This window comes from Halichoerus grypus, chromosome 12 (assembly GCF_964656455.1).
Source record: "Halichoerus grypus chromosome 12, mHalGry1.hap1.1, whole genome shotgun sequence".
NCBI classification, from domain to species: domain Eukaryota; kingdom Metazoa; phylum Chordata; class Mammalia; order Carnivora; family Phocidae; genus Halichoerus; species Halichoerus grypus.
The window spans coordinates 102008407-102031497 of record NC_135723.1 but is presented as its reverse complement, the minus strand read 5'-3'; the positions used below and the strand labels follow the sequence as shown (position 1 = coordinate 102031497).

The 23091-nt window shown below is 47.1% G+C and overlaps 1 long non-coding RNA gene across 2 annotated transcripts in view; it reads right to left on the bottom strand.

Moving 5' to 3' along the window:
- Positions 1–23091, bottom strand: part of LOC118520837 (uncharacterized) — a 146148-nt gene that overhangs the window by 110655 nt on the left and 12402 nt on the right. Inside the window, exon 3 of one of the 2 annotated variants that reach the window (XR_013443022.1) lies at positions 1682–2108. The exons of the other annotated variant lie outside the window; for it this stretch is intronic. This is a non-coding gene — a long non-coding RNA (uncharacterized LOC118520837). Of the gene's footprint in view, positions 1–1681; positions 2109–23091 lie in introns of those variants that run through there. 2 annotated transcript variants of the gene reach the window in all.

The following is a 23091-nucleotide window of genomic DNA, read 5'->3' as shown; positions in this document are numbered from 1 at the left end:
TGCAGAGGTGAAGCCTGAGTAGGACTTGTCTCAAGCCACAAACTGAAGTGGCATCCCTGACGAGAGTCGATGTCTCTGCCTGACCCTCCGAGGTAAGAGGAGCTCTGTGTTTTCAAATATGGGACGATCTGCAGTCACCCCAAATCTTCTCCCCTCTTTGGAATGTGACACTGCTCTATATGGGTGAATCTACCAAAGCCTGGAGGATTAAAGCTGTGTGTGATTCTGCCACCTGGTGGCCGTATCTTGTGCCATGATCAGCCCCAAAGTCCCTCAAACCTCCCACAGATGGCAAAGGATGGGAAGCAATATGAGGGGGGATGTTACTTGCCAAAGACAGCCTCTATACATTGGCCCCTAGGTGGCTTGCTTCAGTCTGAGACCCATTTGCTGCAAAGTCTGCCAGCAACTAACCTCAAAATTCTACGTATCCAGTTGTTTTAAACATAAACCAAATAAGCACATGTTCAGCCATATAGAGTCTGTCTGCTTTGTATACCCCACAAAAGTGTGCCCAGCGTCTGCTAGCCACAGACGAGATAAATCCCAGGCCTGTAAAGACCCCAAGCTGCTGCTGCCCTTTGGAAGCACAGACCCCGAGACTCCCCACTAGGCTGCTGAGCCACATCAAACTGACACGTGACCCCACTCCCCCACTCCCCAGCTTCTGGGCAGTGGCCCCACGACATAGCTCTGGAAGGTCTCACTCCCTGAGGGACTTCACAGCCCGCAAACCTATCAAAGCATTGCCCACATAAAGCTGTGTGTAACCCTGCCACCTTGTGGTCACATCTTGCTCCAGGATCAGAGATAGCAGAGAACGGGAAGGATGCAAGGTGAGACGTTACTTCTCTGGGCATTGTCTCCTGAGCCCTGAAGTGACATGAGAGGTCATGCTTCTGGGACAGGCAGTACGGAGATAGCACTCCCCAGAGCAGGAGAGGAAGGGGGCAAATTTACCCTATCCTCCCGTCTTCTGTTTCCAATTCGTCAAAAACCATCTAGCGAGGAGTTAACACCTCTGTATAGATTTGGTGCACTATCCAGCCCCCTTGCAGCCACTCAAGATACCAGAAATGACAAGGGGAGCCAGAAATTCTGGGCATGCAGTTAGCTGGCGGCAGCTGAGGGAAGCCCCAGGCAGCAGAACTGTGTGAGAAACAGAATCTGCTGGCCGCTGAAGTATCCTAAGCAATGTGGATCCACAAAGCAGACAAGAGAATCTAAGAAGTTAAATATATCAGATACATTTATTTAGGACATAGTGTTGAGAGGGAAAGGAAAAACAAATTGCAAAAAAAAAAATTATATAAAATGATAATCTCAATATTGGTGTGTATCCTTCTTTCCATGCTTTTTCTAAGCACAGGAAGACTGTATACAGTGATTAGCCTGAAAATGGGGAATTTTACATGGTCATGCTTTTCAATTTAAAAAGAGATGTGTCTTTACCCAATTTTTAAAAATTGAATGTGTATAAAGTAAAAGTAAAGACCGCAATCCAGTTTGTAGGTGCTGGATATTGAGTTCTATCAAACATAGGGTATACCTTGACTTTTTCAAAGGAAACATTTAGAGGACCCCTACCCGTGACCTCCCAGAATGGCCAACTCTGTAGTGAGAAGTCAAAGAATATGATGCCATCGCTTCCTACAGCCTGCGGTGGGCAGCAGTCACTGCCCGCGGTTACACAGCGTCCCTTTGCAAACAGGCCTCCTCCTATAAGTCAGTGGCTCCACGAGGATCCTAAGCTATGTGACACTCAACTTGCAACTGCTCATCTGCAGGATGAGCCAGGCTTGCATGTTGGGCAGAAACATCTCTAAAATAAAGCAGCAAGACACAGCTAGTAATAATTTTCCAGAAAGTCAAAAGGACCAAGTACAGAGCTTTGTTTTTTTCAGGAATGCATTTGGAGAACACTACCTCAGTCATGAAGTGATCCCCAGAGGAAAGAAGCCTGGAGGCAGAGAAGTTAAGGGCGGGCTCACACAGGGGAATGTTCTTGGCACCTGGGTCCACAGAAGAGCACAGGAATCCAGACGCCCTGATAATGGATTTTAGCAATGAACTTTGGCTGACGACACATGGACTCTATGGGGGTAGGGCTGGGACAAGCAAGATGGACCATGTCAAAGTCAACACTTTATTTAGACTATGATACCCAGCACTTCCTCCCACCTGTGTGTCTCATGGACCAACTCCCCCCCACACACCCACAGCCCCTTAGCCTGGGTCAGTGGGGGCTGCCAATAAACCAGGGCACCTGGGTGCGCTCCTCCCACACAAAGAAACCAAGGTTCAAAAGGGTGACATCTCTCACCTGAGGTCACCTAACCACTAAGTGGACACTGGGGTTAAGACCCAATGCTTATTGCAGAAGTGCTTCTAATGACCATCACCAAATGTTCAGAGGGACTCAAGTGGGGTGGGTGGCCAGAGGCTGGAGCGGGGCGAGGTGAGCGTGGAGAAAAGCAGGCGTGATTCAGGTACGAGAACAGATGATGCAGAGCCGTGAAGGGACAGAGGAGCAGCCCCGAGCCAGCAAGAGAACCAACACATACACAGCACCATTTTTGGGCAGATGAGCAGGAGATGAGACCGGAAAATGCGTGGCCCAGAATTTCACAAATGTTGAATGCCAGCTTGAGTTTTAGATTTTGAAAACGTTTTCAGTGCACATTAGTCATATTTTCTTGTTTCTGATGGTGCACTCTATGGAAAAACACGGAGAGGGGGCTGTGTTGTTGGTATGCTACTCAGGTTCCCTAACTTGGATTGCCTTTAACTTCCCTCTGATTCCATCTCAAGGCTCCAGGACCCCAGATGGCTGCATTCTATTATCCTCATGATCACAGAGGCGTAATTAAATGCCCTCAGATTGCAAAGCACTGCCTTCTAAGACAGCCGCCAAAGTACCTGCTCTGAGACTGTCCCAAGTACGAGGGGTCAGGGCATCTCTGTCACTGTGTGAAGCAGAAATCAGGAGCCCTCACTTGGTCATTGTCATGCAGAGCAGCGGAGAGAGGGGACAGCGCTCTGCTTAAGAGACACTTAGATATTCAGGACTTCAGGCGCAGATGTTTTGGAGACAGTGCTGTAAGTACATTTTCAGACAGAGTTCTATTTTGATGGTTTCAAAGCTTTCCTTGAAGCTGGTCAAGACACAGAGCTATTTGCATACTGAACGTAACACAACAATGTGCCCTCACGTTCCGTGAATATACAATTACTGGAAAGTGACCTCCACTCCCTCCGGGGTTATCCTGCTGTGTGCATGTGCTCTCTCCTCCTGGGAAGGTCACGGCATGCACATGCTCTGGGGAAGAGACACACGGGGTCCTGGAGCCACAAGTAAGCTTAATGAACGATTAAGTCCCAGGAAGCACCTATGCCCCTGGCCTCTGGGACAGTGCCAAGTTTTGATCTTCTGCAAACTCAGGACTATATGTGTCCTCAACCAATGATCTGGGAAAGAGACACAAAAGGCACTCTGCCAGAAATCAGGAACTGGACCCAGAGACAGAAGAAGAGTGAAAGGTCACGGTCAGATCAGGAACAGAGGACAGGCGTCGTTGGCTCAACTCAGCAGTCTAGCTTGAGGTATCTGAGCCCACAGTGGTTTCTGTTCCCTATTGGAGAAGGTGACCAAATAATTTACTGGTGACACTTCTGAGAGCAAAAGAAGATGCTATAAATAATTACCCAGAACAAATCTGTCCAGGGCAAATCTGGACACAAGTCACCCTCCTATTAGATCCTGTCCAGTCTCTTCTTCCCCAGTGAGCAGAGGCCCCCAATCCTGCTGCACACTCCCTGTCCTCAGACTGGCCGCCTACTGGTCCCAACAACTATCCAGAGCCGGCTTCCCCATCCTGCCAACACTGCACATGTGTGTGTATGCAGAGATACACGCACACTCACACACATGTGCACTGGGCACATCATTCCGACCCCAGGTTCTTTGACTCTTTCTGGAGGTCTGTGTTCCCCATCTGAGCCAGCCCGAGTTTCCCGCATTCTTCACAGTAGACCAAGTCCGTCCCACCCCACTCCCCTTCTCTCTGATCTCCAGGAGAGCTCTGTGGGGTGTCCTTTGGGCCCCAGCTTCCAAACAGGGTGGGAGGATGCCAGCAAGGGAGAACAACCTGAGGAGGTGGCAACAGATCACCTCCTCTCCCACAGGATGTCAAAACCATTTGCCTTTGCTGAATGCCATTGCAGCCCTCAGAAAACACCCCTCCCCTGCAGCTGTGTTTGGCTCTGGGAATATTGTACAACCACCTACTCCCTCCCCAGCTGGCAGGTTCCTGGTCCCACACACATCCTGGCAAAGAACACCCTCCCCCAGTCCTGCCTGGCTCTTGCTGTTGCTGGCTGAGCTGGAAGCAGGAGCCTGTCCCCAGCCCCTGCTCCTGTCCAGCCACAGAGCCACACACCCTCCTGACCTGGGCCCACTCTCTTCCTCTGTAAAATGGGTGCGACTGGCCCGGCAGACCTACCTCTAGAGGTAGTTAGGGGAACGAAGCAAGAATATAGGTAATGCACAAACAGCTCATCTGCAGCGCAGAAGCTTCTGGACTGAGGGGCTGATTGCCCACCTACCCCAGCCTCCGCCCCACTTTAATACTCGATCATCATCGATAATACCAGCAGAATCATCAATGGCAGCCCCTGCCCCTCTCAGCGGTGTCCCATTTGGACAGGAAAGTTCAACGGGAAGAAGAGAAAAGCAGTCCTGCCAGGAGCCAACTGGTGCCCCGCGAGTGTGGCAGGGACACGGACATCAACACCACCAGACAGGTCCCCGTGCGAGCGGCCCAAGACGTGGAGACAGAACAGGAGCACTCCGCTGGCCTGTCTGAACACAGATAAAACGTGAGCAAAGCACCCCTCATCTCTCCTACTAGGCCTTGTGGAGCTTCCCAACAAGTGAAGACGGTCGGCCTGGGGCAAGTCTTCTCTCTCCTGGATACGACTTATTAGGCTTCCCACTCAGACACTCACTCCATATCCACAGCGAAGCGTCACTTCCATAACCCATCCCCAACATCACCTGGCATGGCCCACACCCTAGAAACCCTTCCTGATGCCCCCTTAGCCAGACAGCCCCCATTCTGCAGCCAAGCTGCGTCCTCAAGCTGATTCCAGCTTATGCGGGAGCAGAAGGCACGCTGAGCACAAAGCCCGAGCTGATGCCCCGTAACCTCCCCCCCTCACACCCAGGTGGGGTGTGTGTGTCTTTCCTCCAGGAAGCTCCCACCTGTCTGAATGTGAATGCTCTGCTAGAGGGAAAAACAACCTTAGCTTGACAATGGCCAGGGCCCCAGGATCCTGAGAGTCTTCTTTAGCAGATGAAAGTCCTTTTGGACACCTCCCTGTGTTCTTACCTCCCCCAAACCCCAAGTATTTAATCAGTCACCCCTCACAACCCCAGTGCAGCAGCTCTTTCTGCCTCCTGGTCCTGTCCCCGTGCTTTCATAAAATCACCTTTTTGCACCAAAGACGTCTCAAGGATTCCTTCTTGGCCGTGGGCTCCGGACGTGACCAACCACACTACTGCACAAACTCCATCACTATGACCTGGAGGGACCTCCTCCGCTCAGGCCTGCTCCCGGAGGCTCCAGCTGCAGGGCTGGGACAGTCTGCTCCCACTCGCTCCAACTCCACAGCCGGAGGACCAAGGCAGGGATTTCAGCCACGACAAACACTGGGCCTCAGAAACAGCAAGTCCAGTCCCCAGAACTCCCAAATCAGGCTTGCTTAAATGCGCCACCGCCGGCCTACAGGCTGCTTTCCTGTTCAGACCCTCTCCCCCCAAACTGCCGCACCTGAGCCTCACGTTCCTGCACCCGATGAAGCTCTGGAAGGAAAAGCCTCGAGAGGATCGTCAAGCCCCACAGAACACCCACACGAGCTCAGCTGATTCCACCCGTGTGCAGCGTTGAGCAAACTTGGTATGTGATGATAAGTGTTAAATGATACTCTTCCCTCACAATCACGTTCCAGCTGCAAATTAGATCTCGAAGACCAGCAAGACGCTGATGGCTTCCGAGGGATGTAGAGTTCCTGCAGCCGAATCATTACATTTTCCAGAATACTTAACATAATTAAGCTTTGTTCAGAGAGCAGCTCAGTTATCCACTTGGGATCATTTATGACTCATTGTAAAGCTAGAAAGCTAAAGGTCTGTATTTTTGTTTTCCAAATCATCTTGTATCTATACCAGTAGGTCAACATAACTGAATAATCTGGCCTTTTCTTTTTTCAGCCCTGGACACTGAAGTTGCTCATCTCCGTGCAGGTCTAATGGCCGGGACCCAACTGAGGATGTCTGGCTAGTCAGGGACGAACGTCTCCTGCAGGGGACAGGGGACAGGAGGAGGTAAAGCTACCACCGTCCTGGCAGTGTTCCTGTCGCTGTGGGAGGGGTCTGTCTGCACCTGGCCTGCCCCAGCTGTCCCCTCCCACTGGCCCGACTTCAGACCCTTCACTGTGTGGAGAAGATATCTGTCCCTGCGGAGTCAGTCCAGTAGAAGGAAAACTGTGTGAGCTCTGAATCCAGCACACGCAAGTTGGAATCCTGCTAAGACATAGTGTCAGGCTCAGGAAGGTTAGGTATCTCGATACAGTGGAGGAGTAACACCGACCTTGGAACTCCTCTGTGATGATTAGGTCGGAGAAACAGAAAGCGTTCAGTGATGGGCTGGTACATGCAGATGCTTGACAAATAGTAGTGTCCACTCTACTGTTCTTTTCCTAATACAAACTCGAAACAGCGGTGCTGGGTTACGTTTTCCTGCTTTATGACGAGCATCTGCAGTGGGCAACACAATTCCAGTAGTCCGTTGGCTCACTGGCTGCCAGCAGAGATTGAGAGTATCTGCACAAGGCTAGGGGGACTGGGTCCTACCCCTGATTCTTTTGTCATTTCAGAATGGAGATCCTAAGTGAGTGGATTCTGCTTGCTAAAGGGACAAGTCAGAGTCTCCAAAGAGGGAATATCGGAGGTAAGTCATTTTTCCAAAGTGTACCCCCTCCACTCCCCATGGAGCAGAGGTTCTCAGCAGGGACCAGGGGCGGGGGTGGTGATTCTGACCCTCAGGGGATGTATGGCAATGTCTGCAAACATGTTTGGTTGGCACACCCTGGGGAGGAGCAGAGGGAGCTCCTGGCATCTAATGGGTGGAGGCCAGGGATGCTGCTCAGCAGCCTGCTGTGTAAGGAAAGCCCTACAACAAAGAATTATGCAGCCAACAATGTCAACAGTTCTCAGGTGAGCGATGTGTGACGAGAGGTGGTGAGAAGGATGTGAAGGAAAAGACCAGAGAGCTTGGCCAGAAGATATGGAGGGCATTCCCTCGGCAGAGTCGAGCTCTGGGGCAGTGGGGTGGTGCACAGAAGAACCTCGGAAACATGGAAATGAATTTGGAGTCATCCCTTCTCCAATTGCTACTCTTTCTCCATTTTCCTTTAAAGTTCCAAGAAACCCTCCATGAAGGGAGAGAAGTACAAGAGTGGGGAAGTTTGCTTGCTACTTCCCCTCCTGGTCCACAGCTTTCCCTACAGGGTGCAGGAATGTTGGAACATTCTCCTTCTAAACGTCAAGTGGATATTAGTATCATGATGAGAACAAACTGTCCAAATAGGATTCTTTTTGAAGACGTCTGATCTTCAGGGAGACATACAACGTCCACATGAAGAGGCATGGTTGTGAGTTGTATGGATCTCCTATATCCATTTGGTGACTCGTAACAAAAGCGTGGTTCAAAGTGCCTTAAAGCATAAAGATAATTTTACTGGTTACTCAAATTGGAAAGTACACAGGCTTGACTTGAGCCAATGGTTCAATGGTGGCCTCAAACATCTCTCTCCTCTGCCTTCAGGTAATGCCAGCTCACCTCCAGGTCACAAGATGACTTCTAGTAGTTCCCAAGGACAGGAGATGCAAGTGACCCTAACTCGCATCCCAGAAAAGTCTCCGAGGCTTATTCTGATCATTACCTTAGGTCATCTGCCCATCCTGAACCAATAGCTGTGGCCAGCAGAATGAGATTAACTGACTGAGGAATGGTCAATCCCACACCAAGCACATGGTGGATAATGGCAGAAAGAGTGGTTTCTCGAACCATCTAGGGTATTATTCCATATGATTATGCCCAGGAAAGAAGGGAACAGATGCTGGGCAGCAAAAACCAGATGAAAGCTCCACCTGCCAGGTTCAACCCATCGGCAGTTATGTGGGAGTCCCTGTTGTTTCCTCAGTGTGGCACTCCGGGCTGGGAGTACACCCTCGTGTAAGACGTGATAGATGGCCTCAAGAAGTTCAGTGTGAGAATTATACAAGAGCTGAGAAGCCAACTAAGTGCCAAATTGCAAATGGTAGAAAGTCAAGAAAGGATGCTCTGGCTTCCAAGAGAAGAGATTGCACTCAGCCTCAAAAGGTGGGATTTGTATGGAAAGCATGAACGGTAAGACGTGATTTGGATCAGAGACTTGCCAGCCTGGAGCAAAGAGAGAGAATGAGTGAGAAATATCCCCACCTCTAGATCGATTTCCTCTACTGAGCACCCGGCTTCCACCATCCACAGTGACCATGCCTTCTTATTTATTTTGACAAGCTCATTTAATTTGAGCAGAGAGAACATCTCATTGAAATGGAAAAGATTTGGGTAGTCAATCCCTTTATCAGTTTTTCCTTCCAGGAGAAGCATTCTACCTATCACTTTCCTTCCTCAAAGCCATTAGTCAATCAGCAAGAAAGGGCACCAGTGCTTTTGCTGTGTAGGCTGGTGACAAATGAGGGCATTAATTTCCCTGAGCAGGCACTTTGGTTTGCCATTTGCCTAACCAGCAGCAGACAAACACCGTGTTGTAGATGATGTCTCTAAGATTATAGTGGCCTTTGATGAGAGAAAACATAGAGAGGTTGGAAATGTTAAGCCTGTGGACTTAAAGAACCAGCCACGCAGGTTTGCTTGTCTATGAACCCACAGATTGACTGCAGGCATGGGATGACCCTTCCTCGTTATTCTGCTTAGTATGAAGGACAACCACAATTATGTCTTATATAGACCTCACAAACTTCCTTCCTCCTACTCAAGGGCATGCAGTGGCTCCCTGCCCTGTTGGAATGCAGGCAGGTTTCAGATGAGATTCAAGGTCTCTGCAGGCTGACTTCAGCTATGAACTTCAAATCCTTCACTTACCAACCGATCCGCCTCAGCCCCTTACTCAGGTCCAGCTGGCTCACTCTTGCCACCTAGGAAGACCATCTGCAAATCCAAATAGCGTAAACCGTAAAACACTGACCCACAAAGAGTGAGAATGAGTGTAACATAGCAGTGGTGGCAACAGCAGCACCAATATGGGTAATTTCTTTGGAATTCTTGGGTGAAAACTTACCAGATAAATATGAATAGTTTCCTAAACCCAGAATTCCCACAGTTTATCAAGATTTCACACAGAAGTGACTGGTCAGCTTCATTGTATCTGTGGAAGAAAACTTCATAAAGCCTCCAACTGAATTTCTTAAGACCTGGAAGCTGAGTCCGTTTTCCATCAGCTCTCCTATAGGGCAGAGGCAGGTGCTTTGTCTCCTCACATTTAAGGAAGCTTTAGCCATAGCTTACCAACCTCGGTAGACTTCCTAATCCCGGCTGATCTTGGTAACACTGCCAAAAGTCACAGGGCCTGGGAAATACATAACGCCTCCCAGTGTGGTCAGGAAACTATTCCCAGACGAGGTATTATTAATCCTTGCGTAGGTAAGAAATCTTGGAAGTATAGAAAAATGCAAGAGAATGCATGAGAACTCCGCTGCCAAGCTGTTCCCCCACCTAGCCCTCAGGAAAGGATGCCCTTTCCCTGCTAGTCCCCTGAAACCAACAGGGTTTTATTCTGTTCTATTGAATTGCATTTCGCCAAAAAAGACGCTGGGGTCCTAACCCCCAGTCCCTGTTTATGTGACCTTATTTAGAAAAAGGGTCTTTACAGAGGTAATCAAGTCAAAATGATGTCATTATGGTGGGCCTGACTTATCCCTATGAGCGTGGGGAAATGTGGACACAGAAACAGACATGCACACAGGGAGGCCATGGAAAGATGAAGGCAGATGGGGGGGGGGGGATGATACAACTACAAGCCAAGGAATGGCAAAGGCTACCAGCAACTTCAGAAGCTCTTGGGCGGCGGGGTCGGGGGTGGGGGGGGGCATCAGATTCTCCATCCCGGCTCTCAGAAGGAACCAACAGTGCTGACCCCTTGATCTCAGACTTCCAGCCTCTGGAGCTGCGAGAAAATACATTTCTCTTGGTTTAGCCACCTAGTTTGTGGTACTTTGTTCTGGCAGCCCTAGCAAACTCAGACATTCCTTCCCTACTGTGGTTCACAGGCCAAGATGGGTGGAACCGCTCCATGAGTCTCTCTTCTCCCTGGGATCACTCACTGTGGGGGAAGCCCTATTAGGAGAGGCCCACACACCAAGGAAGTAAGTGCCCCTGTCAACAGCCACAGGAGTGAACCTGGAGGCTGAACCCCCAGCCCCAGCTGGAATGACCACAGCCCTGGCCAACAGCCTGACTGCAACCTAGTGAGTGCCTGACCCAGAACCACCCAGCCAGGTCAAGTCTGTTTGTGGTTAAAGCTGCTAAGATTGGAGTAATTCCTCCTTTTTTTTTTTTTTTAAAGATCTATTTATTTATTTATTTGAGAGAGAGCTAGACAGAGTATGAGTGGGAGCAGTAGAAGGAGATGGAGAGAGAATCTCAAGCCGACTGCACACTGAGCATGGCGCCCCACACAAGGCTCGATCTCATGACCCTGATGTCACCACCTGAGCCGAAACCAAGAGTCGGATGTTTAACCAACTGCACCATCCAGGCACCCCAGATTGGAGTAATTTCTTATGCAGCAATAATTAATATAGATGACTTTCAGGATTTCAGAGACTGAGATGTTTTCACACATATTCCTCATCAACAAGCTCATTTGGAAGGCAGCACAGGATTAAGCCATTTTTATCAGGAACAGAGCTGTGTCAAAAATTAACATACTTGATTCAACAGTCTTGCACAATTCACAGCGCTCACCATAGCACATACCGGGGTTCTAGAGGGGAGGGGGGTGGGGGGATGGGTTAGCCTGGTGATGGGTATTAAAGAGGGCAGGTTCTGAATGGAGCACTGGGTGTTATGCACAAACAACGAATCATGGAACACTACATCAAAAACTAATGATGTAATGTATGGTGATTAACATAACAATAAAAAAAATTTTTTAAATTAACATACTTGAGCACTGGAGAATGAAGACTGAACACAAAGATGATCACACAGGGTGTGGCAGTCCACCAAGATGCCCTCTGCAGGACCACTGCATTTGGACCCAGCTGCTGGCAATCTGGGCTGAGGGCTGGAATTGCCCTTGGTCACATGGAAGTGCCTTGCCCATGGTCATGACCTGTCAGTGACTTGCTAGTGCAGGAATCCAAAGGATGAGCCCCCTTGCCTCAAACTGGGGGTAATCTGAAGATACAGCCCAGCTCCACACAGAACTGCCTGAGGCGTCACATACAACAGTGCAGCAGCCACCTTTCCCTCCACCCAATCCCACGGGGCCTCACCCCCTTCCCAGTGTTTCAATTGTTAGCTCCCTTTGTCATTTGTTTTCTATTTTTCTGCTTTCTTTTTTTTCCAGCCAAGTTAGCGAGTGCTTTGTGTATTTATTAACTTCGCAAAGCAAGAGGGTTTCAACTTGGTATAGAGTGTTCTAGTTTAGTCTCTGCTTTTAACTTAACCACTCCCCTCCACAGGCTCATTTTTGGTTGACTTTGCTGCTTATTTCCCTGGTTTTTTGAACTGATACTTCATTTATGTTCATACTTTCATTTTTATTGATAAAGTCTAGTGCTATGAATTTCCTTCCAATCACTGCTTTAAATATATCATGCAGATTCTGGTATGTAATTTTCATCATCAGTGTTTACAAATTCTGCAATGGTAATTTACATTTCCCTTTCCATCCAAGAATCATTTAATAACACGGTTATTAAGGAAGGAAGGGCCTTCTTCCTTTTGGACTTTGTTAATAATCTCGAGTTTTATTATACCGTAATCAAAGAAATTTGTAGTATGTCACTTCTGGGGACTCACGGGTGTTTGTTAACGTTTACTATTATACAGTTAAGTGGGTGAATGAGCCATGCCCACTTGAGAAGAAGGTGCATTCTCTATTACCAGGACATCTTATTCAATATGTACCATAAGATTTCCCTTGTCCTCCTGTGCAGGCACTCTGTATCCTTACTGATCTTGTCAGGGTGATCTGTCCCACATGGAGAGGGATGTGTTACCGGGCTTCTGTCTAGGTCTCCTTGCATGTCCGTAATTCTGTTGCATGACAGCAGTTGCTGGTTGGGCTCACTGTTGCAGACATATTCAGTCCTTTTTTTTTTTTTTAATTTTATTATGTTATGTTAGTCACCATACAATACATCATTAGTTTTTGATGTGGTGATCCACGATCCATTGTTTTCATGTAACACCCAGTGCTCCATGCAGTACATGCCCTCCTTAACACCCATCACTGGGCTAACCCATCCCCCCACCCCCTCCCCTCTAAAACCCTCAGTTTGTTTCTCAGAGTCCATAGTCTCTCACGGTTCATCTCTCCGTCCGATTTCCCCCTCTTCATTTTTCCCTTCCTTCTCCTAATGTCCTCCATGCTATTCCTTACGTTCCACAGATGAGTGAAACCATATAATTGTCTTTCTCTGCTTGACTTATTTCACTTAGCATAATCTCCTCCAGTCCCATCCATGTTGATGTAAAAGTTGGGTATTCATCCTTTCTGATGGCTGAGTAATATTCCATTGTATATATGGACCATATCTTCTTTATCCATTCATCTGTTGAAGGGCATCTTGGCTCTTTCCACAGTTTCGCTATTGCGGACATTGCTGCTATGAACATTGGGGTGCATATGGCACTTCTTTTCACTACATCTGTATCTTTGGGGTAAATACCCAGTACTGCGATTGCTGGGTCATAGGGTAGCTCTATTTTTAATTTTTTGAGGAACCTCCAGACTGTTTTCCAAAGTGGCTGTACCAACTTGCATTCCCACAAACAGTGTAAGAGGGTTCCCCTTTCTCCACAACCTCTCCAACATTTGTTGTTTCTTTCCCTGTCCATTTTTGCCAATTTAACTGGTGTAAGGTGGTATCTCAATGTCGTTTTGATTTGAATTTCCCTGATGGCTAATGATGATGAACATTTTTTCATGTGTCTGTTAGCCATTTGTATGTCTTCTTCAGAGAAGTGTCTGTTCATGTCTTCTGCCCATTTTTTGACTTACTTGCTTTTTGGATGTTGAGTTTGAGTAGTTCTTTATAGATCTTGGGTACCAGCCCTTTATCTGTAGTATCATTTGCAAATATCTTCTCCCATTCTGTGGGTTGCCTCTTTGTTTTGTTGACTGCTTCCTTTGCTGTGCAGAAGGTTTTTATCTTGATGAAGTCCCAAAAGTTCATTTTTGCTTTTGTTTCACTAGCTTTTGGAGATGTATCTTGAAAGAAGTTGCTGTGGCCGATGTCAAAGAGGTTACTGCCTATGTTCTCCCCTAGGATTTTGAAGGATTCCTGTCTCACATTGAGGTCTTTCATCCATTTTGAGTTTTTCATCTTTGTGTATGGTGTTAGAAAATGGTCGAGTTTCATTCTTCTGCATGTGGATGTCCAATTTTCCCAGCACCATTTATTGAAGAGACTGTCTTTTTTCCATTGCATATTTTTTCCTGCTTTGTCAAAGATTATTTGACCATAGAGTTGAGGGTCCGTATCTGGGCTCTCTATTCTGTTCCATTGGTCTATATGTCTGTTTTTGTGCCAGTACCATGCTGTCTTAGTGATCACTGCTTTGTAATATAGCTTGAAATCAGGCAACGTGATGCCCCCAGCTTTGTTTTTCTTTTTCAACATTTCCTTGGCGATTCAGGGTCTTTTCTGTTATTAATAAAATGATGGAAGAAATTAGGAAAGATTTCTTGGATGATAATTGCTTAATTTGTACATAGGTGGAGTTCCAGAAAAATGAGACAACCCTCTATTCCCATCTAAAGATGTATGTGGAAATGCAGTGGTAGAGAAGATTAGATGGATTCATGGACCTGATCATGGAGGCAGCTGAATGAGTTTGAGGTCTTGGGGGATCCCCTAATCCAAGGTTTCTGGAGAAACTGGCCCAGATAATATCAGTAACATACCCTGATAAAAACATGTTCTGTGTCTGTATACACTTGGAAATAGCAGGTTGACTAATGCTAAAATCATTTATGTCAGAAACATGCTCTGAGCTTCAACATACTGGTTTGCATTATGAATCTTCAAAATGGGGATACAGTATTTAACCATCTCTCTCAAATCTGAGAAATGTTTGTGACCCCTTAGTGCAAATTATTAATTATAGGGTGCTGCCAAAGACATGGGATTTCCCTTGGACCTCTCCCCCCCACACTTTCCTAGAAACCATGAAATGCTGACCTGCTACCTGCTCCCCTGTGTGGACGGATGGAGAAGCTGAGACAGAAAGGAGTGAGGCAAACACTAATATTGCAAAATAGTACCCTGCTGTGTGTAAAGTATCCCAACGAAAGAGAAGAGAAACAGACCTATTCCCACACAGGGACAGCCACCAGCCACTAGGGTTGAAGTCCTTTCACGAGTGAGGTGAGAAAAAATTACCAGTAAAGCTTGCCATTGAAACTACACAGAACTGTTCTCTGTGGGCCCCCGGCACTCATCCGTGATTAGGCATGAGGGCTGCCTTACCACAGTGGCGAGGAAAAATAAGGGGTATGCCCTCCTTTGCTGGGAAAGAAGAAAGTGGCCCTACTGCAATGGTGCTGTGGAACGCTACGGCTCGGTGGTTCTGACAACACCCAGGTCCTGAGAGGAGGATCCAGTCACAGGACACTTGCTGAGCCATGGTCACAGATACAAAGCCTACTGGGGAGAGGGGAAGTGAGAGGAGGAAGGGAGGAAAGGCAGGAAAGGGTACGCTCATGTCTGGTTGTAACTGCAGAGCCTGGGAGCTCGACATCCGCAGGACAGCCCTATAGAGAGGGGAGGCTGCTGAGTTCCCATCCACATATGGGTCAAGGGCTGATCCCAGGGCATAAACTCCCAGTGCCTCCAGCCTGCCCTACTCATGTGCAGGTGGATGCAGGGGCACAGGGTCCCTCCCCAGGCCACCAGGGGAGCACATGGGGTAGGAGTGGGGACCATCACCACCAGGTCAATGGCAACCAGGGCGCGGCCAAATGGCAAGAACTGGGAAGAAGACTGGCACCAGAAGAAGGGAAGAATCACAAGGGAAGGGTGGTGCTGAGACTGCCTCTGTCCCACGTAAGGGGGACAAGGTCAAGGACCCCCCCCAGGTATGCTCTCCTTCCGCACATTCTGCCACTCCACACAAAATCGCAATGTGTTATCAAATGCACCTCCCACGCAAAGAAAACAACAAATGAGATATAACTCCAGTTGAGCCTGATATCACCAAAGTCTTATTAACAAATGGTCTGTGTCGCTCATCAGATAAGAGCATGGAGTCTGGAGCCACGCTGTCTCCCCCAGAGCCTGCTCTGACCCTCCTGCTCTGACCTTGGATGAGGCACGGGACCTCCTGGTGCTTCAGGTTCTTTATCTATAGACCAGGGAGGATAGAACATATGTCCATAATCCCACATACACAATTCTGAAGCCCAAAAGCTCTGAGAAATTACTTTGGGGTTTTTTTTTTTTGTCATAACTTTTTGGCAATGCTCCTGACCTAAACTAAAATGAAGGAATTTATCGTCTCAATTTTCCCATTTATTATGAAGATTCATATATTGCTCTAGAGAAATAACAACATGTTTAATTATAGGGTGCTGCCAAAGATATAACATTATATGTGATACAGGCACCATAAACAGCTAATTGGGAAAAAGAAATTGTATTCCAAACCACATCTGGTCTGAGGGCTTTGGATAGAGGAGTGTGTAGCGCTTACCATGGATCAGGCACTCTTCCAAGCCATTTATACATACTAAGTTATTTATTTGTTGCTTGAATCTGCTAACATTTGCAACTGAAATCATCACCAATACTGAAACTTTCCAACCACACAAGTGACATCCAACACCGTGGGCAGGAAAAAGCTCATGAGTTAGAGGCTTTGTGTGTCTTATTATGGTTAGAAAACACGTAACATTACATTTACCATCATAACCACTAAGTGTATAGTTCAGTGGTGTTAAACACATTCACGTTGTTGTACCACAGATCTCCCGAACTTCATCTTGTGATCCTGAAACTCTATCCCTACTAAACACTCACTCTCCCTCCCTCCCACCTCAGCCCCTGGTAACTGTTCTCCTTTCTGTTCCTATGATTTTGACTACTTCAGAGTCCTCATAGAAGTGGAATCACACAGTGTTTGTCCTTTCGTGACTGACTTACTTCACTGAACACAGTGTCCTCGCGGTTCATCCATGTTGTAGCAGGTGTCAGGATTACCTTCTTCTATCAAGGTACATAATATTCCACCATGTGCATGGACCACATTTTGCTTATCCATTCATCTGTTGATGGACATTTTGGGCTGCTTCCACATCTTGGCTATTATGAAAATGCTGTAATGAACCTGGGCGGGTGAGTATCTCGGAGATCCTGATTTCAATTCTTTTGGATGAACACCCAGAAGTGGGATTGCTGAATCATGTGACAATTCTATTTTAAATTTTTTGATGAACCTCCCATCCTGTTTTCCACAGTAGCTGCGCCATTTTCCACCCCCGCCAACTGTGCTCGGGGGCCCCAGCTTCTCGGCATCCTTGCCAATACTTGCTGTTTTCTGTTCTTTTGACAGTGGCCATCCTGACAGGTGTGAGGTGACAGCTCACTGCAGTTTGGATGGGCATTTCCCTAATGGTGAATGACGTTGAGCATCTTTTCACATATTTATTGGCCACTGGTGGATCTTCTTTGGAGAAACGTCTATTCTTGTCCGTTTGCCCATTTTTAATTGGGTTATTCTTTTGTTGTCGAGTTGTACAGGTTCTGTATGTATCTTGGATATGAACTGCCCATCAGATATATGAATTCCAATTATTCTCTCCCATCCCACAGGTTGCCTTTTCACTCTGTTGACTATTTTTTTTTAACACACAGAAGTTTCTAACGTTTAATCTGCTCCCATTTATCTATTTTTTATTTTGTTGCCTGTCATGAGTTAGAGGGTTTCCAAAAATCTAGAAATTGACTTGGGAAGCCAGTGGCCTAGGGAGGAATTAAGAAGAGGAGAATATCAGCACCACACGGAGAGCAAGTCGGGGCCTCGAGCCCCTTGTCTATGGATGCAGTGGGTCGTGATGTTTTGCCAGAGGTGCAAAAGGCCAGCTCCACAGGCAGCGAGCTGACTGCCATCCAGATGAGAAGCCTCGGCATGGAATGAGAGGTGTATGCAGGGACAAGGGAGGCAGATGGCCACACCGGAGGGAGACTGCAGTTCAGAAGGCTCGCAGCCTTTTTTACTCTAAACAACTCCCCTTAGTCACTGTTGAGGCCCAGGACAAGTACTGACTGGGCTCACGTATGAGGCTACGCAGGGAACACACGTGGTCAGGATTTAGGGGCAGGACAGGTTTCTGAAGGTCTCACGTTGACAAGATCACCAAGTAGTCCCCAGAATGTGCTCCCTACTGACATTCTTTCTGCGGTTGTGAGCTGGAAGATGGGTCCAGAGGGAGAACAGATCTGCATGAGGCAGCTCGCATATCCCACCAACTCAGACAATTGGCCCAGATACTGGAATCAATGTGTTGAAAAGAAATAGGGGAGATGCACCCCACCCCTGGCCCTGTGCAATCAGAGGAGAGGAACAGAAACAACACAGGAAAGCATATGCTCGGCTGCATTTTATTTTAAAACCTAGATCATTACCCTTGTCGCAATTTCTGCAACATCAAGAAACACAGAAGGACCTAGTGTGACATCTAGATCGTCTTCTGGTTTTCAAAGTTACAAAAGGTGCTTTTCTTGGATGTTCAAGGGCCAGTACTGAGCTATAACAAGGTGAGTGGAAGAGGGGGTAGGAGCAGAAACAAAAATAACAAAGATCCCCCGGCACATAACAATTAAAGGAACAAGGAACTTTAATGAACAATTAATCCTAATCATGCCAAAGAACAATTAGGACATTATCCGATTTTACTGATGCTGACAGCTCATGAAGACATGAGTGTCTTCTAGGCCTTAGAAGGTGCTCAAGAAGAAACGTCTGAGTTGAGTTTACTGGAAGTGAAAAACCAGCCTTACCCCTGAGACAGGGAGTGCGTACTTGGCTGGGTAGAGTGGAAAGAACAGTAAACCAAGAGCAAGTCACTGGGGCGGGAACTGGAACATGGGCCATGCAGGTGCACCATCTGACCTACAGACTGCTCTGAAATACTCTTGTCACACAGCTCTCTCAGTCGACCCCATGAAGAAACATACAAGCACACGCAGAAATGCTCAGGCACTCTTCTGTCCAATTCTTCAACTGAAACATGAATTACTTAATTCAACCCAGCTTTCACTGCAGGCTTAAATAAAATACTGGTTTCAATTACCAGCTGCATCTGTACGGGACGTACGATTATAAGGTGGTGCGGCTGATGCCTGACTTCGTGCCTCGGAGTTCTGACCACTTCAGAGAAAACCCCCGCAAGACCCCGCAGGGCTCCCTCTGAGGGTCAGCGGCACTCGGCATGGCCACGGGCCTACTGCCGCCTCTCTCGTGGTGCTGAATCCGTGGCTGACATTTAGAAGCAGCCAAAAGTCACTCTGAGTTGTTTTAAGGTAAAATAATATGATTTCTGGTCAAAAACTAAACTAAAACTGATCTGGCTTAAGAGGTTTCATAAAAAATGTCTAGAGTTTTTAAAGGATTAAAGCCATTTTTTTGGCCAAGTTTTGGAAATCTGGCAGCCTCCCAAAGAGGACACTTTTAGAACTATCGTTTATTTCAATCCACAGTTCTGCTAGGCCCCGAGAAGCCCCCGTCGCCTTATGTCCTCCATGCGGGGCCCGAGGTCCGCTGTTGCAGCTCTCTGTTTGGGCAGCTTCCCTCAAATGGCCCCGCACACAGGCGTCTACCACCGGCGTCACCCCCCAAACAGCAAGACAGAGCTCATGTTTGCTAAGTTTCCTCTTCTCTGCTTCCAATTTCTATTTGAGCAGAAAAGGAAAATTATTTTTAAAAAATAATTAATACCATGTCACTCACTTCCTTAAGCCCCTTATGATCTTTAACCAGCACAGAATATCCCAGCTCCATCTAGTTGAGCCAAGCTGTTTTGATCTTCTGTAATTAACAGCTTCACATTTACAAGGAATGCTTACACTTGCTCACTAAACTCTACAAGCTAAGCTTCTAGGCAGTGTTTATACCTGGTCGCTAATTGCATTTATACCAGCAAGGAAGCTTTTGGTATAACCTGGCAAGACTTGCTTTAAAAAAATTTTAAGACAAAGCTTTGAAGATGTAAGGTACAGTCTCCCCACTAAATTTAACACCTGAGCACAAATAAGCTCACACCTAACATTTTATAGTTGTTGTGTTTAAGTCTGAAAGAAGAGTCTGTGGCTAAAAGAGTAAGTCTCTTCTTTAACATGGTTTGATTTATCGTTCTGCTGTGTTTCAGGCAAAACTCTGAGCAGAAGATGTTTATCATGGGGGAAGGAAGACAAGCAAGGGTTTACCTTGCTTGTTGTCTATTCGAGTTAGAAATATCATTATTTTCCATTAAGTGTGATGCTCTCAGCTACAGCCTGGAAGTGAATTTAGCACTTTGGGAAATCATATGTATTTTTGCAAGCAACTAAGGCACGATTTAGTCTGTTACTAATCCAAAGCAATAAAGATACCTTATGATACTTTTCAAAATTCATTAAAATGGCAAAATTCTACCCAAGCTGAAATTTGCTTTCATACATCTCACATTTATTATGGCAAGTATCTCCTCACTCCCATTCTCACCATGCAATGGCTCATCTTTCCAGACCAAGAAAGAAACAGTTCTCAACATCTAACATCTACATTCCCAGTCACAGAGCCTGATACGTAATAGGTGCGCAACAAATAACGCCTTGAATGAATCAGTGCAAGATACTGTCCTAGACACAGACACAGGCAGAGATGCTGAAGGTGCAAAGCATAAAATCAGGTCCCTGCTCTCAAAAGCCTGTGATGCAATTGGAGAAATAAGGCAGCATACATGTAAAAGTTAGTGTCATATTTTCCCTAGAATTCTTCTGTAAGCCCAGGAAGAAGAACCTAGCATATTTAAGAAAACCATGGAGCCTGGCTGCAACACTAGCCTGGCCAATGCAGAATTTAAGAGTCTGAAATGGGGAGGTGATGGAGGCCATGGAGGCCGTGATAAAGAGTTTTATTTCGTTCTAGCACAAAGCCTCGACATGGTTTAGAAGGTGAACGCTGTAAGGCCATCTGGTATGTGTTTATGAAAAGTCACTGAGGTTGCTCGTGGAGACACAGTTGGGAGGTGGGAGAGGAAGCAGCGAGGCCTGTGAGGGAGTTACTCCATCACTCTAGGTGTCAGGTGGGGGTGAAAAGTGGCCTAGAGTAGCAAAATGGAGAAAGCCAATGGAACAGTGATCTACTTTGGAGGTGGAACTCTGGCTGGATTTTCAGACAGATTGGGTGGTCAAGAAAAGGGGGAAGAAGAAGCACCCGGGTGGCTCAGGCGGTTAAGCATCTGCTTTCAGCTCGGGTCATGATCCCAGGGTCCTGGGCTCAAGCCCCACATCAGGCTCCCTGCTCAGTGGGGAGTCTGATTCTCCCTCTGCCTCTGCCCTTCCCCCCACCCTGCTCCTGCTCTCTCTCTCTTGCTTGCTCTCTCTCTCTTGCTTGCTCTCTCTCTCAAATAAATGAAATCTTAAAAAAGGAAGGAAGGGAGAGTGAGAGAGAGAGTAGGGGAAAGGAAAAACAATTAAGAGTGTTCAGTAAATGTTTAACTTGATAACCAGTCATCTCCCCATTTGAACCCCAAACTGGTTCCCTCCAGTTCCTCCTACTTCAGAAAAATAGCATCTTACTGCAATCATGAGCTTCATCTGCACATGTCAATTTCGAGATGCTTATTTACCCAAGCAGGGATTTCACGGAGGTGGCTGGACACCTGCATCAGAATTCAGAGTAGTGATCAGGACTGAAAACAGTAGCATCCAGAATTGTAAAGCAACAGAACTGGATGAAACTGTGTAGAGAATTAATGCAGACAGAGATGAAATTAGATCTCAGGATGAGGCCAGGACACTCCAACATTTATGATGCCGCAGAAGAGAAGGAAACAGCAAGGGAGACTGAGAGGAAGAGGCCAGAGAAGGAGTAGAAAACTCTCGAAATGTCACAAACAAAATAAATTTCAAGGAAAGAGCAACCAGCTGGGTCGGATGCTGCTGAACTGTCACGAAAGATGAAGAACACAAGTGTCATCAACTTTGAAAAGATGGAGGCTGTTGGTGAATTTGACAAGACTAGTTTCTATGCAGTGACAGGAATACACGCCACATGGAAATGTTTGCAATGAAACAGACCCCAGACATCTGCTACTTCAGCCATTGGCAAAGAAAGCAAAGGCACAGAGAAGACAGGGCCCTTTGCCCAAGCACAGACTTGAACTTGGGGTGGCCATGAACACGCAAGTCTTTGCCCCTCTTCAGTATATGTGAAATGAATGCCCCAAAAGTCAAAAGCAGGGCAGGGGACTGCATCACAGGACAAAGCTCTCATGCATAACGTGCCTTCCAGTTCCTCTAGCATGCATTAGCTGTGCATAGTCTATGTTAGGGGCCATTGATCCAGGGCCCATGGACCTATAAGCTTAAGAGAGACTATATGCAAAATTTTGTGCAAATACATTTTTCTAGTGAAAGGATCCCATAGCTTTTATCAAATTCTCAATAGGTCCATGTCCACCCCTCAAAAAAAGAACAACTAAGAACTTTGTTCTACACCAAAGAAACTGTACAGCTCACCAGACCAAGAGAAACCTTCTCCGAGATCAAGCTCCTAGGAGAGCATCATTTATCCTCATCCAGGGCACCAGGCAACATCTGCATGCCATCAAGGAAACTCCAAATGGCCCAGGAGCCTAATAAACCACCCACCCATCACATCAAGCACTCCTCTAAGCTTAGAAAGGCTTTGATTCCAGGGAAATGTCAGTTCCGGGCATGGAGCTTCGGAGGCTGATAAATGCTGAATGATCCATCAGCTTGTGTGAGGACAGCGCAGAGCCTTAGCGGGAGGCCACACGAGCCCTGCCAGACTCGGAGCTCAGAGCGTGGGATGCGTCTGGCGGAAGCCCTCCTCATGCAGCTTCTGACATCAGCTCCCAGCGGGGTCAGCTGTGGAAGCTGGCTCATAAGGGACCCTTGGCATTCTGAGAGGTCGAAGCCATCTCCAGGGCTTCACCCCACTTTGAACGGCTGCTAGGACGTTCAGCAGTGATGCGAGCCTTCTTCTTCCAAGGATATAAAGGGATTTTAGAGCATCTGTGCTCTTGGACGCACCGGAGGTGGAGCAGGAATTGGCTGTCCACGCCCTCAGACTAGTACATTCCTTGCAGGACAGCACGAGTTGGCTGCTCTAAAATTCCAGCCTCGCCTAAACTGCAGGTTTAACTCCTCAGCTGCCACCACCATATCTGGTCACTCCAGAGCCACAACTGAAGCCTAATTAAGAATCTGACATTTAACCACTGGTGGAAACATGGCTGTCTATACCCTGAAATCCCCTTCCTTGGGAGTATTCAAGCCTGCCCAGGAAACACAAAGATGTCTCATCTTCAGTGCCTGGGGGCGCAGCAGGGGCTCAAGGTGGGAATGATGTCCCCCACATTTTTCAATCACTGGATTTCAGGACAACAGATATTTATTCTGTTACTTCTCTTTTTAGTTTTAAATCCCTGGCATCCAGCACAGTGCCTGGCATATGGAAGCAGCACTTTTTTTTTTTTTTAATCAATAAAAGAATTGTTGAGAAGCTA